Genomic DNA, 21,242 nt, shown 5'->3' with positions numbered 1-21,242 from the left:
GAGATTTAGATATAGTTTATGGACTCCAAAATAACTATTAATATATATAAAGATGATCATGAATTGATGATCTGCTAAATCTTAGTTTGTAATTTGACTTCTTTCAAAGTGGTTTTTTTTTTTTTTATGTTTGTTTATTTTGAGAGAGAGAGTGCGTGGGTATGTGCGAGTGAACGGGGGAGGGGCAGAGAGAATCCCAAGCAGGCTCCATGCTCAGCATGGTGAGCTTGGAGCCTGACACAGGGCTCAGCCTCACGACTGTGAGATCATGACCTGAGCCAAAATCAAGAAGAGTCAGACACTCAAGCTCTCAACCGATTGAGCTACCCAAGCACTCCTGTTTCAAACTTATTGAAGATCTATATTTGTTAACTCCACCTAGCTGGTAAGTAAATGTATTCAGGCTCTGAATTTAGAAAAATTTATAAATAGAGCAGAGTACGTTTATTAGAATACAAACATAAGAGTAAAAATTAAAAAGAATAAAAACCTTACTAAATTTTATTGCTCCATAAACTATTAATTTGTCTCAACCTAATTTCTTTCCTCCTCAGAAGTGAATCTACATTTTCTACTTTGATACTATTTAAAAATGTTTTTTTAAAAATTGTTGGGGTGCCTGGGTGGCTCAGTCGGTTAAGCGGCCGACTTCGGCTCAGGTCATGATCTCGCGGTCCGTGAGTTCGAGCCCCGCGTCGGGCTCTGTGCTGACAGCTCAGAGCCTGGAGCCTGTTTCAGATTCTGTGTCTCCCTCTCTCTGACCCTCCCCCGTTCATGCTCTGTCTCTCTCCGTCTCAAAAATAAATAAACATTAAAAAAAATTTTAAAAAAATTGTTGAATTTATTGTATAGTAGGTATCTCCCCCCAAGTGCCCTTTAGTTTGCCTTTGTGTGAAACTTAGCTTCCACTTAATTTTCCATTCTTTGTCCAGAGGTCCTGCTATGTGGTTTAATTTATACTACTTGTAGACTTTAGGAGAAGAAAACACTATCCACTTATATAATTCTATATTATTTGATGTTTTTTACAACCTAGGTTTTCTGCTTCATTTTTCTCTAGGTTTTTTTTTTTTTTTTAATATTTATACCTTCCTTTTTTCTTTGGCAGCAAAAATGGTAGAAGTTGGAAGAGCTCTGAGAAGATTAAAATGTATTCTCAAAAATCTCCTTCATAAATTAGTTTTTTTAAGTTCTTATTCCAGGATTATATGGGAACAGGCCAAATTTTCAGCTGCCAAAGACTTTTACCAGATCCCTGGCATTTGATTTAGGAAAACTAGGGAAAATAATTTATTTTTGTGAAAATAAATATTTTTATCTCAGTCTGATTTTGAAGGGTGAAGAAAGTGGGGACTTAACATTTTTTGAATACCTGCTCCTGGTCAGGCCCTGGGTGCTAGATACTTTCACATGCATCTCTTACAACCATGTGAGGAGGTGAAATCTTATCAAGCAGGAATTAAATTAATTCCCCAAGACCTCTTAGCTTATGGATGTTGTAAATGGAATCAGAACCTAGGATTTTTTTTTTAACCCTTTTTTTAAAAGTTTATTTTGAAAGAAAGAGTATGAGGGGGAGGACGGGTAGGGAGAGAGGACGGGGAAAGAATCCCAAGCAGGCCGTCCACTGTCAGTGTAGAGCCAGACACAGGGCTCGAACCCATGAACGGTGAGATCATGACCTGAGCCACCCAGGCGCCCCAGAACCTAGGATCCTTAAGTCCTTGTCCTAGTCGCTATCTGTGAGGCTTCTCTTTTGCTGGGTGAAAGAATAGATTACTGTTCTTTTGGATTTCTCATATTTTTGTGATGATTCAAGTATTGCTTCTTCAGGACAGTCTTCTCAGCTGAACACTTGTCTCTCTACTCACACACCCTCCCCTTGAAATTCCTTCATAACATCGTCTCCTACGCCAGACTGTGAACTCCTTGAAGGCAGGCCCATATCTGTTTTTACTTGTCAATATATTCCTAGTGGCTGGCATGTAAAAGACACGATAAGTTAGCTGTTGAATGGGTCGTATGCACACCCAGGTGCGTGCAAGTGCACACACACACAGAGTAGGAAATAACTGCTGTAGTCTTTGTGCAGATTTTATAGTGTGGGCAATTCTGTAAATCTCAACTTTGAATTGTTGAGTAGGGAGAGGGCCAGATAATTCGATCCTCACAATTTAGGTGAATTTCAATAGTCTCCTTTGTCTTTTTTGTTTTTGTTTTTGTTTTTGATTCATCCATCCATATTGCCGTAGGAGCTTTCTAAAACACAAGTTTAAAAAACTATTCTAAGATTCCTTTGTATACGGCTGACTCCTTAGGCGGCCTGGGAGGATACCCTAGTCCAGCTTTCTCTCCCACTGCTCTCCCTTATGCTCTGACCACAGATGAGTGTTTGGTGCTTCTGAGAGATGCTCTGCACTGAGCTTACATGATGCTATTCTTGTTAAACTCTCACTTCTTTTAGCCCCGGTTTATAATCTTCTGAGTGACCTCTTCCTCAGCTTTCCTAAGAAGTTACTTTTTGTTCTCATTGTATCTTATACATTCATAGGTAACTTACAGTCTCCTGACCTCTTGTTATACTGTCTGCCTCCCTCATTTGACTGTGAACGCTGAGGACAGGCTGTGTCCCTCCGATTTGTGTTTTCTCACTCGCGCTCTCCTCAAACAACACGACACAAAACAAAACTAAAACCTGGTGTGGTGCCTGCTCCCTGTATGTTTAGAGAGTTGATTCATATAAATAAGTGAGAGACCTGACCGGGTCAGCCCCAGTGGCTGGTGTGCTCCTCCTATTTTGAAACCCCTATAAATAAAGTAATTGTGGCTAGAAAGTGAGAAGCACTAGTTCAAGATGTGAGGATATGGAAACTGTGAGCACACTGAGGGTGGGGAGGGTTCGTTTGTTTTTATATTCTTAGTGCCCAACATAGATGCTCAGTAACTGAGTGAACCGAACTGGAGATAACCAGTGTGCTAGTTGGTGGGATTACAGTGTGGAAGCTGTTCCCTAATTCACGTGAATCCAATGTTTGGGCAAGGTTTCTAAATTGTATATAAAATAACGTGGTTTAACCCCCATTCTCGATGATCTCTATGTTCCCCACCCTATGATCTCATATTTAACTTCAAATGGGGTATTTTTTTTTGTTTTTCTGTTTATTTTTATTACCTCATTTCTGACCCATTTAATGTTATGACTGATGTTAATTTAGGAACTTTCTGGATTAAGTAGGTGCTTTTTTGATACCGTATCTGGTGGAGTCTGGATAGACACACTCACAAAATACAATCTAGGAATATTTCCTCTTTCATTATATAGGCCATTGGAATTGAGACCTTAAAGCTGAGTGCTTGCCTCAAAAAAAAAAAAAAAACATTAAAAGGTATTGTATACTGCACATGGCAAGTATTAATTACAACTTGCACTCATATGATATATTTTGTGAATTATAGTCGGCTAAGTTATTTATTTTTCTAAAAATGAAATAGGCTATTTGTGCCTTATTGTCTCTAGCAAGAATTCTAAAGCCTTTGCCTACCTTTCAAGAGTTGACACATTTTATTAAATTGTAGTGGCTTGCTTTTTAAAAAATATTTTTTCCTAGGAACCAAAAGGACTCAAAGTTTGGAATGAACTTGTATTCTTGATTATGACTGTTCACACAACCAAATAATACACGAAGTTTTAGAATAGGATGCTGTGAGTTTTATAAACTGAGTACAGGCTGAAATAAAATTGGTATGCTTGAAACATGTTTTGGGTGGATGTTGTGGATTCTTTTCAGCACTTTTTTTTTTCTTTTAGTTTTTGAAGACCTTGGACTCTGTGGGTTTGTATGATCTTTCTTCTTTTCAGTAGGCAATCCCCTGTAGTTGGGCTTGATGAAATTAAATAGTATTTTATGTATTGAAAGACAACCACAATCATTACTAAAGTGTGGGGGTTTTCTCTTTCCTGCTGCTCTCCACCTCTCCCTACCCTTCGACACACACCCCAACCACCAAAGGGGAGAGCATCAGGGTTTAGTAGATTTGGGTATGAGTGACTTATCCACCCAGCAAATGGTTGTAAGCAATAGTTCAACACAAGCGTGAATATCCAGCACTCCTTTCAGGGTAGGATGGCACAAAACTACTAAACTGTCTGTTGGGACAGTCGTGCTATGTATTAGGAGTTGGAAGAGGAGAAGTGGGGAGCAGATGATTTGTCTTAATAAAGAAGCTGAATTTAGGGCTGCTGAGTTCAGATGAGTAACAAGAGGTATGGCAGTCGCCACTTCTGTTTTTAACAGTGCCTCCAATAGACATGTAAACAATTCACTTTGTTCATTATAGGTTTTATTGTCTCTAAAGAGTGATTTATGTCCTTATTTCTGCATTATCGCCCACAAGGTACTGCCCTCCGTCAGAGGGCCTGTACCATCTAATTTTTTAGACCTTTGTCTTCATTAGTACAGCAATTTTAGCTTGTGATCATTGTACTAGACCTCATTGATAAGCTAAGACAGTGTGGGATTCATAGTGCTGACATCTAACCTTGCCACTGGCTTCTTGACCCTTCTGCTTCCGAAACATGGGTTCATTTAAAAAAAAAAAAACAAAAAAAACCCGAGGTAGAACTCCATCTATTTTTCACACGCATTGTGGGCAGTTTAAAGGTTGGTCAGAATCAAATACTGTGCTTTCAAATTTGATAATGTATGAGTACAGAAGGATGACCTTTGATACATAGTCATACATCAACATGACATGAGCAGTAAATGCTGCAATTACCTTTAGTACATTGAAATGGTGCTTTAGTTTTCATCTTTAGAGCCATTATTGCAAAAGCAAAACAAAACGCATTGGAGTTTTTATTATGAATTTTGTAGAATTAAGTACCTTTAGAAATAGTCCTAATTTATGCACTTATTTTCCACATGAGTTTGGTTTTTATATGATGCAGTAGTTCGCTACCAGAGGATGTTAATTGCTGACCTGATGATTTTTAGGCAGATTGTTGTAAAGCTATTTTGTGTTTTATGAGTAGGTTATTTTTCAAAAGGATTAAATGCTGTTTCTTTACAAAAGCATTTTACCACGTGTGTTTTCAAATGTATTAAAGTCTGTTCCAAGTGGTCATCTAAAGGAGTATTTAGTGATGACAGGGACCTTTATGTTGCAGCAACACACAGCTGTAGAGAGTGTCTGCCGTTCTCTATGGGATGGTTGCTCCAGTGTGATCATGTATACATTCATTTCTCCTTTAATGAGTACCTTCTACGTGCCAGGCGCAGGAGATGGGAAATGAATGACGCATGGCCCCTGCTCTCAGGGAGTTCCCAGTCTAGCGGATGAGTTTAGGCTAATAGCTCAGTTCTCTCTTGAGAAGTCCCAAGATGGGCAAGCTGACTTAGTGAGTGCTGAGTGAAATGTATGCTGGACTTAAAAAAAGGCAGGAGACCGGGTTCACATTTTGATTCTGCCACTTTCCCGCAGTCTGACCTTGGAGATGTTAACCTCTCTGAACCTTAGTTTCTGTGGCTATCAAAAAATAATATGTAGTGCACAGAGCTGCTGTGAAAAGTAGAGAATAGGAAATTCTAGGCCAAGTGTGGCCCAGAACAGAAACCCTCTTTTTCTACTTCCTACCCTTCTTCTGCCTTCGCCTACACTTCTCAATTAGCCAGTTCACTATTTCTCTATACTTTTTTTTTTTTCCTGGTTCAGAGGTGGATAACAGGGTCCAAGGACCTCCAGAAATTTCCTACATAATTTTGTGTATGTGCATGCACATCTTTCCAGGGAGAGAGTACATAGCCCTTATGTCATTTTCAAAGTTGGACCATGAGTCAATAGAGCAGGCACGCTGCGGCTCTCTTCTAGGGGAACAGCCATCAAAGATATTACTTAACATTACTGTAATATTTGGATTAATGATGTAAAAAAATCAGTTGAATCTCAAGTACCTTTCTCTGGGCATTAAAGAATCCTTTAAATGACCCCTGTGGCCAGAAGCTGTATGCCAGGTGCAAAGCAGCAATGCCACGCTGGTGGCAAAATTAATATAAAAATGGAACTCTAGTTCAGTGTATAGGTCTTATATCTATATGCTTTCCAGCTGCTAATAGCTTTATCGATGGTCTCTTTTAGACATGCAAATTGCTTAAAATTTGCCAAGCTAGCAAAGTTGAATTTTGAAAATGAGATGCGGTATTATAAGGGATCACAGGTATCTTACTGGATTTTGATATTATAAATATTATAGTTCCACCCCCTAGATTGTTCTTTAATTGTCCCTGCACCCCCGAATCTCCTCATGCAATGCTGTCATGAAGTTAGGGTTGTTGTTTTTTTTTCCACCGATGCCTGCATATTTTTTTCTCTCGGTTTTTAGTATAAGAAATGTAAAGCACAATGGTAAGAGAGAAATTTAAAAAGCTCTTTACTACATTCTATTGTTGTAACCCACTGTTTTTCTTCCTTAGGTTTCCTTTTAGTCTTTAGTCCTTTTAGCTTGTATGTTTTACAGATTGATATGTACACAGTTGTATTTTTTCAATGTTTATTTACTTTTGAGACACACACACACACACACACACACACACACAGAGTGCGATGGGAAGGGTCGGGAGGGTGGGGGTGGGACACAGAATCTGAAGCAGGCTCCAGGCTCCGGGCTGTCAGCACAGAGCCCGGCTTCAGCACAGAGCTGGATGCGGAGCTCAAACCCATGAACCGTGAGATCATGACCTGAGCCAAAGTCAGACGCTTAACCAACTGAGCCACCCACGTGCCCCTGTACACAGTTGTATTCTTAAACCAAACAGAGTGAGGTGCACTGTGTGGGGTCCCACTTGCCTCTTGCAGCTTCCTGCACATGGGCTGTTGTCAGACTTGTGAGTCAATTACTGTCCATTCCGAAACACCTCAAGCCATGGATATCTGATACATGAGAAGAGGCTTGCACCCTCAACTTTTTACAGGCCACAGAGCAGCTGTTAAGGGATAATAAGTTTTTCCCCTTGTACTCAGGGAAACACAGACCGAAGGCTTGGGTGCCTGGTCTTACTCCTCCCTATAATATCTCCTCTTGCATTTCTCCTTCATAGAGTTTAAGTTTGTACATTTGCTTTGTGGATCTAAACATACTGCATTGTAAAATGAGGTTCATCACAGAATTATTTTTGATAGTGAAAAAATAGGTGATCAAAATGTTCCAGAATGGGAGAGTGTTTAATGCGTTTAAATATTTTTGAAGTCTTTTTTAATAATGTAAGAAAATGTTCATGATTTGATATTGAGAGAAAAGTGGGTATACATTTGCACAGTCTTATAGTCTGGTCTTGTAAGCAAGGATATATATATATATATATATATATATATATATATATATACAGAGAGAGAGAGAGAGAGGGAGAGAGAGAGAGAGAGAGACTGGAAGGAAATACAACACATTTTAACTATGTTTGGGTTGTAGTATATGGCTTACTTTTTTTTTTCTTTACCTTCTTTTTCCTGTATTTTCCAAATTGAATACCAAGAATGTGTATTACTTTCACCAATTCTAATTTTTCAAGTAAAAAAATTTTTAAAAATCTGGAATAATGATCTACAACAAATCACTGTGTTACAGAAAGATTTTTTAAATTTAAGTTGACAATTCAGTTATTCCCAAATTCAGAATATTTTCACATGGGCAACGTCATGGGAAAGAGTTGATTTTAGTTTAACTTCAGAAGGATGAGAAAAGAATGAGTTTATTTGAGCAGTATCTATATTTTTATAGAGACCTTGGTAACCTTGGAATAAAGGAGAAAGATGAATGCTTTATGAATGATACAGACTTAAAAATGAGGAAGGAATCTGGGAAGCTTGGATCATTTTCTTTTTTAGAACCAGCAGCTTAAATGAAGCGCTCTCAGCTTGTAGAGTGGTATGAAAGCCCCCCCTTCATTAACATATTTTCTCTACACAGCTTTATGCTCACATATATAGACATACACAGCTTATTAACTCCTTTAGTTAAGAGGAATAAATCAAAGGTTTTGTCTTCTAATAAGTAGTTGCTTTGTTATATGCAGCGTGGCACCGTCATCTTTGATCTTCCCTTAAAATACTTCTTTGGAAATCTCACAACTATCCAGACTGCTTTTTTGGATGTTCAAACACTTTCCTAAATCTGGGTTCTGATAAACATTAAGAAATAATCATAATGCAGTATACAGTAAGGCATCCCAGTAGAGTTTGGTCTACAATTACCTTGTGATAGCATTTATAGCAAAATTTGATTATAGCATCCCCAGTTGAGAATTTCTGGTAGTCTGTGGTAGGGATAAGAATAGATTTCATGATTTAGAAGATGAGATAGGTAAATTAACGCTATAGGTAAGATTTTGGAGAAACATCTACTTTGTGGGCACTTATTTTACGTGTCTGTTTCTGTATAGCGGTGGACCTGGAACCCACTCTGATGTCGCAGATTCCTACTTAAGAACTGTAATTGACCAAATGCTTAATCTACACCCGAGCTGCTATAAGGCATCTTATATACACAGTGTCATTTGACCCTTAAAAGGATTCTTCAAAATAGATAATTTTCATCTCCGTCCTATAGATAAGCAAGCAGAAATTCAAAGCATGTGAGTAATTCACCTAAGGTCATGCACTTAGCAAGTGGCAGAGGCAGCCTTTGAAGCTAGGTTTATCTATAGGTGATATGTGTTTCATTGTATCACACTATTTCCCATCTCAGCTATTGGTTAAAGTTGGCTTTTTACCATCCACACTTCCTTTACCTTATATGCTTTAAGTGATGGAAATATCCTGTAAAAATGTTCCATAATTTTGTCTAATATTCTGAAGAATATCTTCAAGTATCCCTTTTTAAAAATTTATTTATATTTGAGACAGAGAGAGATAGAGAGCGAGAGCATGAGCTGGGGAGGGGCAGAGAAGGAGACACAGAAGTTGAAGCAGGCTCCAGGCTCTGAGCTGTCAGCACAGCGCCCAATGTGGGGCTGGAACCCACGAGCTGTGAGGTCATGACCTGAGCCAAAGTTGGACGCTCAACCGACTGAACCACCCAGGTGCCCCTTCAAGTATCCCTTTAAGGAAGACCGCCACTCCTTAGGTGGTCCTGATTTTTCTAAACACTTTTGGAGGTGTCACTATGAGTTTAGAAGCTGGGAAAGAATATTATAGTGCTTGCTGGTTTCTCCTCCCCTTTATAAGGGGTAGTGTGCATGCTTTTTGCTTTCGTCATTGACTATGTCTCTTCTGTGATGCCATGCAGAATTGAGTTGATTTGTGACAACAGAAATGATTATAAGTTGCTCTGTATATAAATTACATTTCTATTCTTGGTACTAAGTGAACTTTAAAATCAACATCTAAATTCTTTGATACTGTGTTGCTTAAAAAATTGTCTTTCCAGTGAGATTGTTACTGAGAGCACTCTAATTTTTTTTTTTTTTTTTGTCTACCAAAACGTTTTTCTGTCTGTGTTTCAATCTGTCAAATGCTGGTTTGGTTTATACAAAGGATGCGGACTTCTTCCTGGACTTCACATTCGCAGAGAGACTAATTGTTCTCTTAGGTACCTTCAACTGTCCACTTAGAGCAGTGCTTGGCAAACAGTATGTGCTCCATGCATGTTTGTTAAATTGTTTCTTAGCAAAACATCATGCCCCCGATACAGATGCTTATCTTTGAAATTTGGGACTCCTGAATGGGTGGAAGAAGCCTTAATTTTGGATTCCCTTGTACCTCCATGTCTTCTACGGAAGTCAGAGAGGGAAGGGTCTGGACTACTTGCTATCCACAGGTCCCATTCCCTTGGGCTTTACCTGGAGGTTCAGGCATCGACGACCAGCTGCCTTTCTCCACTTAACCTTTGGTTAGAGGCGCTGGCTCTAGAAAGGGCCCCACCCTAGTTGGCTGCCTTGTCTGGACCCTCTCCCCTTCCTCTGACATCCTTCCTGTGCAGTCACCCTGTGCTCGCCTAGCATCAGCACCTCCATACTTTGAGTGCCCTGCTATTGGATTTGGGGTATTCACCTTTACCTTGGTCTTCGATAGCTTTTCCATGGAGTTTTCATGACTCTTGTTTATTATATGTAACTCACATGTTGTGGCGGGTCTATTCACAAAGAGCATGCCTTCTACAAGCTTCTACTAACACATTTTGCTGTCAAGCATTATTGCCAGTTGTTTGGTAAGGCAGGTAAGGAAATAGTTCAGGGTTATGAGCCCCAGGCCCTCCAAAGAGAGTGATGGGGAAGTGGGTCATCCTGTTGCCTTTAAACACTTCACGGTCTTTACGTCTCCTGACAGCTGGGACCATCGGTCTTCCCAGTGCATGGCATCTTTCCCAGCAGCCCAGGGAGTTCTAGTTTTCATGCTGTGTTCCACAGAACCCCAAGATTCCACAAGGGTCCTTCTGTGACTCTTCAAACATTTGTCTCAATTTTTAACATGAGTGTGTAGAGACTTTAAAGGGTGCATACATCAGTCTATTTTACAACCAGTGTTAATACCAGAGGCAACTAATTTGTGTTCTTTCTGATGGACTGATTTTATGAAATCATAATAATACATAAATGCTATGAATTGGAATTGGTAAATAAACTCATCTGTAACCTAGAGACTGGCTGTCCCTGGAGGCAGCTTCGAGTCTCATTCATGTTCTGTGCTGTCCAGACAGGGGCCCTGCCCTCAGCTCTCAGCCCTTCTCGTCTCTCTTCTGGGTTATTGCAGCAGGCACTCTTCTGCTTTCCTCCCAATCCATTCCCAGCAGCAGCCAGGGCAAGCCTGCTCAAAATCCTTCCGATATTACCCATCTTTTTTTGGTTCTCATTGTTGTTTCATTTGTGTCCTGCCCACCCCACCCCAGGTTTATTAAGATATAATTGACATATAACTGTTGTGTAAGATTAAAGTAGACAACGTGTTCATTTGATGCGTTTATAAATTGTATGGGGCGCCTGGGTGGCGCAGTCGGTTAAGCGTCTGACTTCAGCCAGGTCACGATCTCGCGGTCCGTGAGTTCGAGCCCCGCGTCGGGCTCTGGGCTGATGGCTCGGAGCCTGGAGCCTGTTTCCGATTCTGTGTCTCCCTCTCTCTCTGCCCCTCCCCCGTTCATGCTCTGTCTCTCTCTGTCCCCCCAAAAATAAATAAACGTTGAAAAAAAATTATATAAATTGTAAAATGAGTACCACCATAATATAAGCCACCACCTCCATCCTGCCACGTCGTTACCATTTCTTTTTTGTGTGTGGTGAGAATGTTAAGATCTGCTCTCTTAGCAGCATTCAAGTATATGGTACAGTATTACTAGCTGCTGATTGGTGATTAGTGTAATCACCATGCTGTATATTAGATCCCAAACTTGTTAATCTTAGAACCCAAAGTTTGTACCTCTTGACGAATATCTCCCCCTTTCCCTCAACCCCCCCTCTACTCGCTGTAGTTTGTTTTTTAAGATTCCGTACGTAAGTGACTGTGTAAATACAGTATTTGTCTTTCTCTGAAATTTCACTTAGCGTAATGCCCTGAAGCTTCATCCAGGTTGTTGCAAATGGCAGGATATCCTTGTTTCTCATTGCTGACTAACATTCCATTGTGTATACATAATACCACATCACATCTTCTTCATCTAGTCATCTGTTGGTAGGCACTGAGGTTCATGGTTGAGATCCATAGTTCCCCATCTTATTTAGAGTAAAAGCCCAAATCGGTGCAGTAGTCTACAAAGTCCTGTACCATTCACCCTCAACCCCTGCTTGATGCTTCTGTTCCTATTGTCCAATCTCTCTTTGGCCTCACTGGCTTCCTTTGCATTCCTCCAACATGCCAGCTATACCCCTGCTTCAGGGCCTTTTCTCTTAATGGTCCCTCTGCCTAAACATATTCGCTCAGCTGCACCCACCACCCCCAGGTTTTACTGAAACACTGACTTGTCTTCCCTGATGTGACAACACCCTCCTTCAAATCCCACCCCCCATTTTCCTTTCCCCCTTTTTCCCGCTCCACTAAAATTGTGTAAAATTTCTCTACTGACAGTAATGTTCAATAGCAATGTTATCACCATCTAACGCTGCATATTTTGTGTCTTTGTTTATTGTACCCCTTCCTCCAGTAGAAAGTAACTCATGTTGCCGGCAATCTCTGAATATTTTGTTCCCCGCCGTTCTTAGGACACAACAGTTGGTAGATTGTCAGTAAATATTTGAATTCTCTAGAAATAATCCATGAGCCCCAGAACATTAATAAATAGGCTAGATTTTCCAGGGACTTTTGTGGGGGAGATGGACAACATGGCTTATGTCCAAGAGGAGATTCTTTCAATTACTCCTTTCCTGAGAATAGAGACCAAATTATTTGGACTTAAGAGAGCTGCTCTCCTAGTGCCTTGGATATCTGTGTCAACAGATCCTTTCTAGGTTAGTACAACACGTAATCAAGCAAACCATGAACTGATATTCATGGGAATATCAGAGTGAGATGCGCCATAACACAAAAGGATTTCGGAGGAGAAAAGGTTTATGAAAATTCGTTTTGATATTACCTTTAAGTGCAATGATGTATGTAAGCCCAAATAAGTACCTTAATTTTTTTTTCATATTTTTCCTAAACTTCACCACCAACCACTTGCCCCCTCACATCTACCACCGCCCCATTGATGAGGTAAAGCCAAACTTATTATCCAAAGGTGGATTATGCAAGCCATTTGCTTTTTCCTTGTCCCTATTTTATTTGTAGACTTTTGGCCATTGCTGTATTGTTTCCCACCTGGAATGACAATATGTGAAGGTACGATTGAGGTGGTCAATGTTATCACTTACGGTAAAAAGCTGGGTGGGGAGAAAAGAAAAAGCATTGGCTAAAAGGAAATTTTACGAGCCCATATGGATTGTACATCCATGAATTTCATTAGCACACATGACCGATAGCAATACCAATGCATTAGAAATGACATACTTGGGGGTGCCTGGGTGGCTCAGCTGGTTGAGCGTCTGACTCTTGGTTTCCGCTGTGGTCATGATCTCACGGTTCATGAGTTCAAGCCCCACGCTGAGAGCATGGAGCCTGCTTGGGATTCTCTCTGCCCCTCTCCCACTCACTCTCTTTGTCTCTCAAAATCAACAAATAAACTTAAAAAAATAATAAAAAAAAAGAAATGACATTCTTTGCTATCCAGTTTGCTTTATTATAGCACACAGGTATTTCATTAACACACATAAGCAAGCGCAATACACATGTAGTAACAAATGAGTTTTCTTTACTAGCCTTTTTGCAAAGTTAGTGAGCGACGATTTTTAAGGCTGATCTACCGATATATGGTATATGTAAATGTAAACACCTCTGTATGCAATGGCGACATCTTTAAGTAATTGAAAGCTCAGCATGAAAGTTGTGTCCAGCCTCAAGAACACTCTCAGTTAAAAGGTTAATCCTTTTAACAGTTGAATAGGCTGCCCTCTCAGACATATCTCAGAGAAGAGAATTTATTATATGAGGTACAATCTCATTGGGTATGCGAGGTAAATAACCTCATTAAGAATGGAACGTGAAGGAGACACAGTACTATTCAAATAGGGCAAAAGGGGGCCAACAAGGTAAAAACAAAAGGCAGTTATGGAAGTCAACCACTGCTTTTATTCTGTATTTCGTCTTTTGTGCTGAATAAAGCAGATTAAAAGGGCAAGCTGCTTAGCATTGAGAGGGGCCTAAAGGAAAGAGGGCTGGGTAAATTCTTTTGGGGAAAAGCAATAGAGTAGAACATAGCCTGTTGGTCATTGATTAATTGAAGAATCCCAGAGGGTAGAAAATGTTGACTACCGAGAGGGCTGTAAATAAAGAGATCCCTTCTGGGTCTAGAAACTCTGATACACCTTGGGCACTTGTTTCCCAGAGGCATGGATATCTTCTGATTGATGGCTTGATTAGCTCTCCTCTTGTTTGACTGAGCTTTCTTGTTATGGTGGAATGTCAAAATCATTACCCTCTTCCACTGGAGGTATTGGGCAGTGGTCTCCTGCCAGTTACAATCTTTGTTTATTGTCATCTACATCTCTATCATCTATAGTTGTTGTTGTTCACCTATCATCAAAAAAGTTAAATTGCCCTTGAGCCTCCAGAATTAAATATTCCTACGTGGCAAGAGTGGACGGGTCTTGGAGGTTGTTTGCTTCAGGCTTCTGCCTTTAGATTGGTAAAGAAGTAACGGATATAGAACACTTTGATATCTTCTATTTTGTCAAACAAACAAACAAACAAACCCATGTCAACACTTGGGCAACACCTTTGCCAGTGGGGACTGTAGTATGTTTGTACGACATGAATTAACTCTTACACAACTAGCTCTTAGGAGAGTGAGGTCAGTATAACTCAGAAGTCATGTTGGTCAGACCTGATTTTTCTCAGATCGTTAATGTGTTGCATCATCCGACAGCAGCTGAATACAGCAAGCTGTGGAAGAACACAGAATATAGAACCTACAGCCAAACTAAAGAAAAAGACCATCCTGTGAACAGTCAGCTATGTGTCTTGTCTTGGAGATGCTTCGTGTGTGGTTCTTTCTGATCTTTTGGTATTTTGCTCTTGTCTCCACTGATCAGCAGCCCCAATCCTTCATTTTGTCTCTTCTTATGTAAGCTACCTTCTGTCTCTCTGTTGTTGTTTTTTAAATTGTGCTAAAATGTACATTTTTTTAAAGGTGAAAATTCCTGTGTTTACCGTAGTATTTTCAAGTTACAAAGTTTACTTGACTTTTTTTTAACTGAGAATATTTTTATTAGGCTTATTCTTCTTTTTGTTGGTGTTTTTGTTACAACGTTGCTGAAGTTTCGAGTGGTCTGCTTTGAACTCTATTTCTCCTGTTAGTCCTGTGATTTTGCAGAATGCAAGTATTTTTTGGAACACATATATCTCTTACAGCAGAAGAGCCTGTATTGCATTTTCTTAACGCACGTTATATGGCTATTATAACTGATCATCTTCAGGGTTTGTATTAGGAAGCTAAACTCAGGTTGGAGCAGGGTTATCTATAAAGAGTCAGTAAGAGATTCCAAGATTAGCTAGGAAACTCGATGAAATTTTTGCAGGCTCGTTAGTGTCAAAGTCCAGAAGTCTCCCAACCTATCAATCTTACTGCAATGTTCTCATTCCTCAAGTCTCTCCTACCTTCAGTGAGTGAGGATATATAAAATGCTGTCCTAACTTACGATGGTAACTTCTCTGAACTTTCTTGAAGCCACTAGAAACAATTTTTGGTGTCAAGCATATGGCTTACTCAACACACGATAAAGTCCTTTCTAAACCTTTTTCGGTTATGTAAGAATTCTGAGTTTTCAGATGGGATATTTATTTTCTTCTCTCTACTCTGCCCCCCACCCACCACTTAGGACTCTTATTCTGTTCTCTGATGCTTCTGCTTATCGTCGGTTGGACACATCACATGGACTTGATCTTAAGGGTGCTATTTCAGTCCAATAAGCATGTATTAAACATGTACTATACACGTAGGGAACTCTGCTAATGAGTTTCTGTTAACTCTCCCAGATCAGAAATTGATGTCTCACCAGAGAACTTCTAGGGGCTGTATCTCAACCCAAACAGCAACCAGGCTGGAATAGGGCCTCAAATATTCTCTAAGTGCCTCTTAAATCTCTTAAGGGACTAATCCCGATATCTTGCTGGGTGACCTATTTGCTACGATATCTGCAAAGAAGCTGGGAGCCAAGAGGAGGAAAGTTGGAGGCCGATGGGCATTTATGCCTCAGAAGCAACCTTATTTTGTAGCAGGTTTCATCCATGGAATTATTTTAACGACGGGTATATGGGTGTGTACGTGCGTGTGTGTGTGTGTGTGTGTGTTCAAATTCCTCCACAAAAGACCTTGAAACCTGAAGTGTCTCAACAGCTAAATTTCTCCACGTCACAAGGCCATAAAGCTGGCCTGGAATAGTGAAATTCCCATGAAATTGAATTGATCCTCAAATTATTGCTTAAATGATAGGACAGTAGAAACTTAAGAGCATATTAATGCTAATGGGAATTGCTCAGCTAATGCTGTGTAAGACCACTTGTGAACTGCACGAGACATGCTACAAAAGGGCCATTATGCTCATCTTTTCATAGATGCATGATTTGTTTTATTCTTAAAACATTTGAGGTTTAAAGTTTTTATACGACGCTTTATGAATAGAAGTGTAATGAGGTTGAAAACCAAAATAGTGCTCACCACTCTGCATAGAAATAGGAAAAAAAAAAAAAAAAAAAGAAGAAGCGTTAGCCGAATGTTGCCCAGTTGAATCCCTATTTCTAAAAATCCAATTTAATTTTTTATTACTTGTCTCATTAACCCCAAGATTTAGAAAACTGAATGCTACCTGAGTAAAATAAGAGTGGCAATGCAAAAATACTTTTAAAAGACGTAGTTTGTCTTTTGCTCTTCTCTTAAACATCTTACAATGAAAATATTCTTACATTATAGAACTGTTTGTGCAACACATACGTGATTTATCCCCAAGTTTGAATCTACCTGTCTTAAATGTACACCGAGCCTTTATTTATGCTTTGAAAATACAGTAGATAAAAAGCATAAGTGTTTCTGATATTATGTTTTGTCATCTCCGGCTAAGAAGATTGAAATCTTGAGAAACAATTTTCTGAAGAAATGAAATCGTATGCCCTCCTGAACCCTTGGGGGAAAATAGCCTCTCTGTTTGCTCAGAATATGAAACAGTGAAACAGTACAAGTAAAGCAGACAGCCATGTCATGCACGTCACATTTCTATTTGTACCGTTTGAAATGATGTTTTAAGGTTTTCTGGGGTTTTATTTATTTATTTAAGAAATAACTGGAACAAATAATATGTGCACAATCTCACTGATGTAAGAGTTTCCAAATCAGTTGTATTTATTTTCCGGGAAATGTGAAAGATTGCTTTATAACCCTTTAGAACCCTATGTTCCATAACTTCACAGAAAATATGTAAAAGAGAAGATTTGGGAAGTGCTATCGTGGTAACGTTTCTGAAAACGTAAAGAGAATCCTTCAACGTCTTTGTTTCCTGGATCCTAAGAGAGTCCTCAGTCGACTGGCTTCACAAGGTGAGTGGAAGGATACCTCATAGAGGAAGAGAACTTTCTAAAAGGCAAAAAATGAAAAACATTGTTAATATTTGAGCTGCTATTTTTTTTTTCTCAAAGGGAAATGATCACATTTAAAGTAAGCTTTTCTGGATATGGTCATTTCTCATCCCTTAAGGTAATACACGTTCCCCTTGGGTTAGATGATAGTCCAGATAATTCAGTATTGTTGAAGTTGGAATGTAAGAGTCTGTAAAACCCAAAGTACTCTCTCTCTCTCTTTTTTTTACAAGTTGACATAATACATCCAAACACTTTTGACAGCGCTTCTCGTGCACTTGTTGGAAGACTTTGGACTTCAGGAGAAGAGTTTTCCTTCTCCTCATTTATGAATCTGATTGAGTAAATCATATAAGATTTTTAAATTTTACTCTGCAGCTAAACTATATTCTAAAATGGTAACAGTACATAACTGAGCAAAATCACCTGTCAGAGGCAGTTTGTAAATAATGAAATAAAAATCCATCTCCATATTTATAGTCAAATGTTATTTCTGATGCCAAGTGATTTTCTAAGCTTGATTACTCGCTTTAATCAACAACCTTGGCTCCCAACAGTTTGGCTCACTCCACAAGTCTCGACTTGTTTCCAATGATAAAGATTGGTACCACTAAGAGTATTCAGTAAGTAACCGCCAGAATGGAGTTCCAATGCTGCTCGAGAAATGGCAGCCTCACACTCCTAGGCTAATGGCCTTGGAGGAAAAGCACATACCTGGCATATTTATTTAAAAATCAATTGCTTTACTGTGGAGTCACATCTTGTTTACCATTTTGACTCAGAAATACATCTCTTCCAGCTTCCTTAAGAACTCAGGAAACTGTTGGGAGCCGCCATGCTTTAAAGCACATGGGATCGCTCAGCCCTAAAATTTTGGTGATCAGAGAAGAGGGATGGGCTCAAGAACTGTGGAGGAAGCCAAGCCACTTGACAACATTCATTCAACTGTTGGTTGCTGATCACTACCTTCAGGAGAGGGTTCCTTGACCTCTCTCTATGTATATTTATGGGCTATCAAAAAAACATATATATATGTATATGCATATACATACGTACACACATTTGTTTATTTAGAAAACACAAAAAAGTATAAAATAATTAGAAAACACATTCTAAAATATGTGAGCAGAGTTGACAATGTCACCTTAGTTTCAGATGTGCAACAATAGTGGTTCGCCATCTCTCTATGTTACATTATACTTACCACAGGTGTAGTTACCACCTGTCACCATAGAGTGCGACTACAATGTCATTGATTCTATTCCCCGTGCTGTGCCTTCTATCCCCATGGCTTATACATTCCATAACTGGAAGACTGTATCTCCCATTCCCCTTCAAGCATTTGCCCACCCCTTCCCTTCCCTCTGGCAACCACCGATGTAGTCTCTGCATTTAAGGGTCTGATTCTACTTTTTGTTTATCTGTTCATTTGTTGTGTTTTAGACTTCACATACGAATGAAATAATATGGTATTGGTCTTTGTCAGTCTGACTTATTTCATTTAGCATAATACCCTCTACGTCCATCCATGTTGTCACAAATAGCAAGACCTCATCCTTTTTTTTTATGGCTGCGTAATTATTTATGTGCCATCTAAAATAGTGATAGAGCAGCCCTTGTTCTCAGGTTGTTTTATAAAAAAGTTTTTTGGGGGGGGCATTTTTATGTGCGTTAATTCTTTATGCTTGTGTTAGAACTTTATTGGCTGCAAGTTGTAGAAATCCAACTAGTTTAAGAAAGAGGGGACTATTTTAGAAGTGTACAGGTTTATCTTATATGACCTAAATTTAGGCAGAGAAGGCATGTGGCTAGATCTTAGGGACAATGGGATCTAGACATTCAAATGCCCTGAGACCTGCTGCTCTATCCAATTTTCAACCATGGCTCGCTCTGCTTGTTTGTTTTGCCCCCGACCACTGTAGAGCAACGTTCTCTATGTGGCGGAGAACACACGGCCAGTGACACCAAGCCTTGGGTGTCACAGCTACTGCCACTAGATTTGCCAGTTGTCATTTCCAAGTTCTAGCTCAGTCAAGCCCAGACAGCCGTACCTCTAGACCCAACTGGCATGGCCAAGGAGGTCGTGCAGCCCCCACAGGGATCACAGGGCTGGAGAGAACGGGGCTGGGGTGGGGAGAAGTTCTCAAGAGAAGGGAGTTTTGGGGCAGAAAACAGAACAGCCATCCACCACAATTTCTAACCAGAAATATAAGTACGCCAGGAACAGAAGTGATAGAGGGTCAAGCAGAATGGTCTGAATGCTCAATATATATTTAAGAGTGACTGCCTTCCAGATGATTTTTAGGGCTCGAGAACTATAACTGCCCTTCAAACTACAGAATTGGTAAGAACAAATCTCCCACATTTCCTTGACCTCACCACAGAGATTACCTGAGGTGACACTACAGTTAAGGACGTGGGCTCTGGAGCCAGACTCCCTGAGCGGAAACCCACCCTGCTGGCTGTGTGACTTCTGGCAAGTTCCTTAACCCCCTGTATCTCCACTTCCTCATCTGCTAAATGGAGATGGTACCCGCTTCAGAGGGATGTCTGAGGATTTGGTGAGGTTCCAATACGTGTACCTGACAAGTAGTTAAGAGCTTAAATAAATGTCAGCTATTATTACTAGTATTATTATTCTCACGGTTACATAATAAGAAAAAGAAACTCTGCCGGAAAAATATCTATGTGTCTTTGCAGAAGCTCCTCCTTCCTACCCTCTCGGCATGCAAAGCTCCAACAATGCCACAGATCCAGCTTTGCTCCTCCGGTGCTCAAAGCATCCTACAGACAGCAAACACTGACACGCTACTGTTGAGCTGCTGATGCTGCTCTCCCTGTGTCCTGTGGGAACTTGGAGAGTATGGACCATGCCTGGTTTGTTTCTATATTTTTAGACTGTGGTAGATAGGTGGAGATCAATTTTTGGTGGTACGACTAAAAGCATGCACGTTTCTTAAATTAAAAAAAATTTTGTAATGTTTATTTTTGAGAGAGAGAGAGACTGAATGCCAGTGGGGGAGGGGCAGAGGGAGAGGGAGACACAGAATCCGAAGCAGGCTCCAGGCCCTGAGCTGTCAGCACAGAGCCCGACGCGGGGCTCGAACTCACAAACTGTGAGATCATGACCTGAGCTGAAGTTGGATGCTTAACCGACTGAGCCACCCAGGTGCCCCTAGAAGGATGCACTTTTCAATTTTCTCCTGTTTTTGTAGCCTCTGCCATTCCACCTGGCATTTCTTCCTTCAATCCTCGTCTTACTGAAACCCTACTAACCCTTCAAAGCCCGGTTCAAATGCTGTAGTTTTTGGCAGGCATTCTCTGAACGGCCAGCCAAGTTTCTGCAATCCTTCAGCACACTTTCCTTCCCAGTCACATAACACTGTCATGGGTGTACGTACTGGCTTACCTAAAAGTAAATGGGACATAGAGGTTTTTGTTTTTATAGCTGTATAAAGAAACTATGTAGTCAAATGAATGTACCTCTTTGCTTATAAATAGGGCATATGTAACCAATCCTGGTTTAAAAAAAATTTAGCTCAATGTGTTTATAAACATAGTTCTGTGCCCCTACAGCCAGCAAAGGGCCCATTCCGTTCCTAAATTTTTATATTTAACTTTAAAACTATTATCATCTACTTGGTAAAAAGCTGGCATCTATTAAAAGATTCTTTCTATTATAAGATAAATTGGAAATTCGGATTCCTGGCTCTATTAGATTTTAACTTAATTCAAATTGTTAAGCATAGAGAAGCCAAATAATCTTGAGAAGCCAAAAGAAAATGTGCAAAAAGGGAAGAAGAGACACGTGGGATTTATGCTATTTCCTAGAAGGTTTCAGGGATCAGATTAAAAAGCAGTGAGCAGTCTATGGAGAAAGACCCGCTGCCAATTTAAAAAATGTGAATTACAACCGAGGGTAACTAATGTCCGAGGCGCCCTTAATTGTGAGAAATTACAGTATTCCCAACCTCAAGTTGCATAAAAGTGCTTGTTTCTCTGCACTTTTTACAGTTCAGGTGGCCATCTTGTTTTCCAAGAGGAGGTGCCATATTTGACAGAGAAGGAAAAACTTGGGTTTGGTTGTAGTTTCAGCTGGAGAC

This window comes from Lynx canadensis, chromosome C1 (assembly GCF_007474595.2).
Source record: "Lynx canadensis isolate LIC74 chromosome C1, mLynCan4.pri.v2, whole genome shotgun sequence".
Classification (NCBI taxonomy): Eukaryota; Metazoa; Chordata; class Mammalia; order Carnivora; family Felidae; genus Lynx; species Lynx canadensis.
The sequence above is the reverse complement of the archived record's forward strand: the minus strand, read 5'-3'. Positions refer to the sequence as shown.